The sequence below is a fragment of the Salmo trutta genome, chromosome 12, assembly GCF_901001165.1.
Source record: "Salmo trutta chromosome 12, fSalTru1.1, whole genome shotgun sequence".
Taxonomy (NCBI): Eukaryota; Metazoa; Chordata; class Actinopteri; order Salmoniformes; family Salmonidae; genus Salmo; species Salmo trutta.
Window position 1 is genome coordinate 47,134,025 of NC_042968.1, and position 6,867 is coordinate 47,140,891.

Here is a 6,867-nt window from a genome sequence, read left to right on the forward strand (position 1 = left end):
GTCTACGGGCTCCAGTCCTGTGTGTCTATGGGCTCCAGTCATGTGTGTCTACGGGCTCCAGTCCTGTGTGTCTACGGGCTCCAGTCCTGTGTCTACGGGCTCCAGTCCTGTGTGTCTATGGGCTCCAGTCCTGTGTGTCTATGGGCTCCAGTCCTGTGTGTCTACGGGCTCCAGTCCTGTGTGTCTACGTGCTCCAGTGTCTATGGGCTCCAGTCCTGTGTGTCTATGGGCTCCAGTCCTGTGTGTCTACAGGCTCCAGTCCTGTGTGTCTACGGGCTCCAGTCCTGTGTGTCTACGGGCTCCAGTCCTGTGTGACTATGGGCTCCAATCCTGTGTGTCTATGGGCTCCAGTCCTGTGTGTCTACAGGCTCCAGTCCTGTGTGTCTATGGGCTTCAGTCCTGTGTGTCTACGGGCTCCAGTGTCTATGGGCTCCAGTCCTGTGTGTCTATGGGCTCCAGTCCTGTGTGTCTATGGGCTCCAGTCCTGTGTGTCTATGGGCTCCAGTCCTGTGTGTCTATGGGCTCCAGTCATGTGTGTCTATGGGCTCCAGTCCTGTGTGTCTACGGGCTCCAGTCCTGTGTGTCTACGGGCTCCAGTACTCCTGTTTCATGTGGCTGGTTACACTGTCCTCTGCTGTAGGCCTACATGTAACACTGTATCCCATTCATGGGGAACTGTTAGATACCTTCAGGAGACAGATACATTGTGATTAATGTGTAACTAGCTGTTTTTAAATACTATTAAATTGTACTTTGTCACCACATTTACACTTATTACAATGGAGCATCTTTCCAATTATTTAGAGGTTTCACATATGCAGAACTTGTTTCATAACACCAAAGATGATGTGTTACATGCCTCTCTTCCTCACGTTTGACTGCTGTGTTATCGCGAGATTTCTGTACGGCGTTGTTGTGACGTCAGGTTCAGGAAAGTAGCTACCAGCTGTCGGCGGCCCTTTGGGTGAGCTTATCTACTATTCTGAAAGCATCAAAATCGGAATAATGACCAGTGGGTATCACCATATTCTTTAACTGTACGATTGACTTCATTTCATGTGTGATATAATTTCGGTTAGTTTGCTAACGGATCATTTCTAGCTGCCGCCTCTACGCCATCCATGGCAAATGCGTTGTGCTTTGGCCAGAGACGTTCTAGCAATGGCTAGCTAGCAAGGTTAGGTTCGCTACTTAATAGCTATCCGGCTTTCTTTAACGTTGGCTATCTACAGTATCTCCAGCCAAACAGCCAGCCATTGGTCTGTTATCGCATTTCCCTCGCCTAAAAATTACACGTTTAGCCTTGCAAACCTAGTGCTTGTTTACTTTGGTGGCCTAACGTTAGCGAATGTAGCTAGCCATCGAATGACAAGTTGTCTGAAATAGTAAGGGTTTGTTTCTGTTAGGCTGGACACATGACATTTTTAACGCTGTTTTTTCCTGATAAAACGAGTTAATTGCATCCGCCGTGGAGCCCGTATGACCCAGCCTCTTGCCGTAGTTCTATTGAGCTGCGCGTCACCAGCGTTCTGTTCTCAGTTTATTGTTCTACGTCACAATGCCTGCGTTCTATTGTTGACAATGAGACCTGCCACGTTGTTGGTAGTTCAGATGGAAACTCAGTCAACTCAGCTCGTCCCATTGTTTCCTATAGGGGAATATAGGTGTCTGTCTATTTTGCCAAATACCTCGCAATGTTTATATTTTTACTTTTTCAAGTCGGACATGAGAATTTCCTCTTTCTAATTATGTAAGGCAGGGCAGTGTATTCAGTTGTCATCAAACGCTAGACCAGAAGTAGTTGCAATGTTTTCCTACTTCGTTATGTAGTCATAAGCGCACTTATGTAAGCACGGATGTTTACTTTCTACACAAGTTGTTATTTTTCAGTTTGGTCCTAAGAACAGATTGTAGTGGTAAAATAAAAAGGTATCCATTTTTTGTGCCATTTAGGCGAAATTGAATTCTAAGCGTCACTCTGCGAACGTTCCATTCCATTCATTTGCAATGGGCTTGTGTTCCAGCTTAACCAGTGTTCTTTTGCCCATTTTAAGACTTGGGTGAATTAAAAAAAATATATATATAGGACAAAACACATCACGACAAGAGAGACACCACAACACTACATAAAGAGAGACCTAAGACAACATAGCATGGCAGCAACACTAGACAACACAATATGGTGGCAGCAACACATGACAACACAGCATGGTAGTAACACCACATGACAACAACAATGGTAGCAACACAACATGGCAGCAACACAACATGGCAGCAACACAACATGGCAGCAACACAACATGGCAGCAACACCACATGACAACAACAATGGTAGCAACACAACATGGCAGCAGCACAACATGGTAGCAGCACAAAACATGGTAAAAACATTACTGGGCACAGACAACAGCACAAAGGGCAAGAAGGTAGAGACAACAATACATCACACAAAGCAGCCACAACTGTCAGTAAGAGTGTCCATGATTGAGTCTTTGAATGAAGAGATTGAGATAAAACTGTCCAGTTTGAGTGTTTGTTGTAGCTCGTTCCAGTCGCTAGCTGCAGCGAACTGAAAAGAGGAGCGACCCAAGGATGTGTGCGCTTTGGGGACCTTTAACAGAATGTGACTGGCAGAACGGGTGTTGTATGGGGAGGATGAGGGCTGCAGTAGGTATCTCAGATAGGGGGGGAGTGAGGCCTAAGAGGGTTATATAAATAAGCATCAACCAGATCACTGACAATGACGAGACAGCCTATAGGGAGGAGGTCAGAAACCTGACCGTGTGGTGCCAGGACAACAACCTCTCCCTCAATGTGATCAAGACAAAGGAGATGATTGTGGACTACAGGGAAAGGAGGACCGAGCATCTCATCGACGGGGCTGTAGTGGAGCAGGTTGAGAGCTTCAAGTTCCTTGGCATCCACATCAACAACAAACTAACATGGTCCAAGCACACCAAGACAGTCGTGAAGAGGGCACGACAAAACCTATTCCCCCTCAGGAGACTGAAAAGATTTGTCATGGGTCCTCAGATCCTCAAAAGATTCTACAGCTGCATCATCGAGAGCATCCTGACTGGTTGCATCACTGCCTGGTATGGCAACTGCTCGGCCTCCGACCACAAGTCACTATAGAGGGTAGTGTGTACGGCCCAGTACATCAATGGGGCCAAGCTTCCTGCCATCCAGGACTCCAGCCACCCTAGTCATAGACTGTTCTCTCTGCTACCGCACTGCAAGCGGTACCGGAGCGCCAAGTCCGTCTTCTCCTGTGTAACGCACATTCTCATCCTCTTTTGTTGTTGTGTTTCTCTGGGTTGCAGGAGGAAACCAGCGTGAACTTGCCCGAGCGAAGAATGCCAAGAAGCAAGCAGACCAGACCAAGGGCAAGAAGAGTGAGGATGGGTTGTCTGCTGCTGCACGCAAGCTGAGGTATCTAGATAGTGTTCAGTCTATATACTAGCTGAGGTATCTAGATAGTGTTCAGTCTATATACTAGCTGAGGTATCTAGATAGTGTTCAGTCTATATACTAGCTGAGGTATCTAGATAGTGTTCAGTCTATATACTAGCTGAGGTATCTAGATAGTGTTCAGTCTATATACTAGCTGAGGTATCTAGATAGTGTTCAGTCTTAATACACCTGACCTAAAGCTTGAATCTAAAGCTTGATTTTCATTGCATTCCTCTTAGCAGTGTAGTCATCACAAAGGAATCCGCACAGACAACAGCACAAAGGGCAAGAAGGTAGAGACAACAATACATCACACAAAGCAGCCACAACTGTCAGTAAGAGTGTCCATGATTGAGTCTTTGAATGAAGAGATTGAGATAAAACTGTCCAGTTTGAGTGTTTGTTGTAGCTCGTTCCAGTCGCTAGCTGCAGCGAACTGAAAAGAGGAGCGACCCAAGGATGTGTGCGCTTTGGGGACCTTTAACAGAATGTGACTGGCAGAACGGGTGTTGTATGGGGAGGATGAGGGCTGCAGTAGGTATCTCAGATAGGGGGGGAGTGAGGCCTAAGAGGGTTATATAAATAAGCATCAACCAGATCACTGACAATGACGAGACAGCCTATAGGGAGGAGGTCAGAAACCTGACCGTGTGGTGCCAGGACAACAACCTCTCCCTCAATGTGATCAAGACAAAGGAGATGATTGTGGACTACAGGGAAAGGAGGACCGAGCATCTCATCGACGGGGCTGTAGTGGAGCAGGTTGAGAGCTTCAAGTTCCTTGGCATCCACATCAACAACAAACTAACATGGTCCAAGCACACCAAGACAGTCGTGAAGAGGGCACGACAAAACCTATTCCCCCTCAGGAGACTGAAAAGATTTGTCATGGGTCCTCAGATCCTCAAAAGATTCTACAGCTGCATCATCGAGAGCATCCTGACTGGTTGCATCACTGCCTGGTATGGCAACTGCTCGGCCTCCGACCACAAGTCACTATAGAGGGTAGTGTGTACGGCCCAGTACATCAATGGGGCCAAGCTTCCTGCCATCCAGGACTCCAGCCACCCTAGTCATAGACTGTTCTCTCTGCTACCGCACTGCAAGCGGTACCGGAGCGCCAAGTCCGTCTTCTCCTGTGTAACGCACATTCTCATCCTCTTTTGTTGTTGTGTTTCTCTGGGTTGCAGGAGGAAACCAGCGTGAACTTGCCCGAGCGAAGAATGCCAAGAAGCAAGCAGACCAGACCAAGGGCAAGAAGAGTGAGGATGGGTTGTCTGCTGCTGCACGCAAGCTGAGGTATCTAGATAGTGTTCAGTCTATATACTAGCTGAGGTATCTAGATAGTGTTCAGTCTATATACTAGCTGAGGTATCTAGATAGTGTTCAGTCTATATACTAGCTGAGGTATCTAGATAGTGTTCAGTCTATATACTAGCTGAGGTATCTAGATAGTGTTCAGTCTATATACTAGCTGAGGTATCTAGATAGTGTTCAGTCTTAATACACCTGACCTAAAGCTTGAATCTAAAGCTTGATTTTCATTGCATTCCTCTTAGCAGTGTAGTCATCACAAAGGAATCCGTCATATGATTGATTTCAGTTTAATAATGAAGGTGTGGTTTCCTGGGACCCAGATGTGGCCTTGTCCTGGAGATTCTCCATTGAACATGCTTTCTTTCCCAGGAGTAGGTGTTATCTGGCTCCGGGAAACTGGCCCAAGGAGTTATATTATATGGCCATGAGTCTGAGGATGTTGCATCTCACATGCACCCCATTCCTTGTAGGGATGCAGAGATAATGCAGCAGAAGCAGAGAAGGGCAGCTGACAAGGAAGGTCATGACCCCAAGTCCAAATAACATCCAGAAGTCAGACACCCGTCCCATTGTGTCACAGGACTTCTTCTTGATGTTATGAGAACGGATCTCTACATTTTAGATTCCTACATTTTTCCCTTATGGCAAATCACACTGCTCGTTGTGGCTTATTGGATTCGACCGTAATAAACTATCTACCTGATTGAATTAATAGAGCGAAGGATTTAGCGGTTTGCCCACGTTGATTCTGCATGTCTCATTCTGAACATTATTCTATAGTGTAGCATGATGACCACCAAGCCACAATATACCTGTGGATTTTTATAGCAAACTGTGTGCCCCGCTGATTCCAAATAAAGTGTATGTCTTTTTAGTTCATGTTTGCTTGTGTTATTTAGCACCATAACTGAAGCCTTAAGGGTTAGGGGGTAGGGGTTAACCCTAACCCTTGTGTTATTTAGCACCATAACTGAAGCCTTAGGGTTAGGGGGTAGGGGTTAACCCTAACCCTTGTGTTATTTAGCACCATAACTGAAGCCTTAGGGTTAGGGGGTAGGGGTTAACCCTAACCCTTGTGTTATTTAGCACCATAACTGAAGCCTTAGGGTTAGGGGGTAGGGGTTAACCCTAACCCTTGTGTTATTTAGCACCATAACTGAAGCCTTAGGGTTAGGGGTAGGAGTTGACCCTAACCCTTGTGTTAGTAGCACCATAACGGAAGCCTTAGGGGTAGGGGTTAACCCTAACCCTTGTGTTATTTAGCACCATAACTGAAGCCTTAGGGTCCTCTAGCAGCTGTAGCCACAGCATCAGAGCTCTGTTGTAGTTTATCCTCTGTCACCATTTGAGACGGGTTAAAGGGTTGATACTGCCTACCTCTAATATAGATATTGGACTTAGAGGAGGTTGTTTTGTCAGAGCAGAGATGTGGAATGCTATTGAGAGGTACTACCCTTCATTGGAAATGAATAGTAGCAATAAGGGTAGTCTGATTCATCAGGCTGTAAGACACCATTCATTGGTATATACAGCCTGAAACTAATCCCTGCAAAATCATGTAAATGTTTCTTACAATCCAGAACGTTGAAATTAAATGACATTTAAACTCTATTGGTTGTCTGTGCCGTTTGTTCTTCAGCTGCTTGAAATGTTTGACAAAATCTCAACAGGAAAGTATTGCTGACCACCTTGTTAGAGAGCCGGTAGGTACAGATCCTTCAGAAAGTATTGCTGACCACCTTGTTAGAGAGCCGGTAGGTACAGATCCTTCAGAAAGTATTGCTGACCAACTTGTTAGAGAGCCGGTAGGTACAGTTCCTTCAGAAAGTATTGCTGACCAACTTGTTAGAGAGCCGGTAGGTACAGATCCTTCAGAAAGTATTGCTGACCAACTTGTTAGAGAGCCGGTAGGTACAGATCCTTCAGAAAGTATTGCTGACCACCTTGTTAGAGAGCCGGTAGGTACAGATCCTTCAGAAAGTATTGCTGACCAACTTGTTAGAGAGCCGGTAGGTACAGTTCCTTCAGAAAGTATTGCTGACCAACTTGTTAGAGAGCCGGTAGGTACAGATCCTTCAGAAAGTATTGCTGACCAAC

General features: G+C 45.9%; 1 long non-coding RNA gene across 1 annotated transcript; it reads left to right on the forward strand.

The window, feature by feature from the left end:
* Nucleotides 1-890: 890 nt before the first annotated feature.
* On the forward strand, nucleotides 891-6,381 carry LOC115203690 (uncharacterized). The gene is made up of 3 exons (XR_003880220.1): nucleotides 891-964; nucleotides 3,324-3,432; nucleotides 5,241-6,381. It is a non-coding gene; the product is annotated as an uncharacterized LOC115203690 (long non-coding RNA).
* The last annotated feature ends 486 nt before the right edge of the window (nucleotides 6,382-6,867 follow it).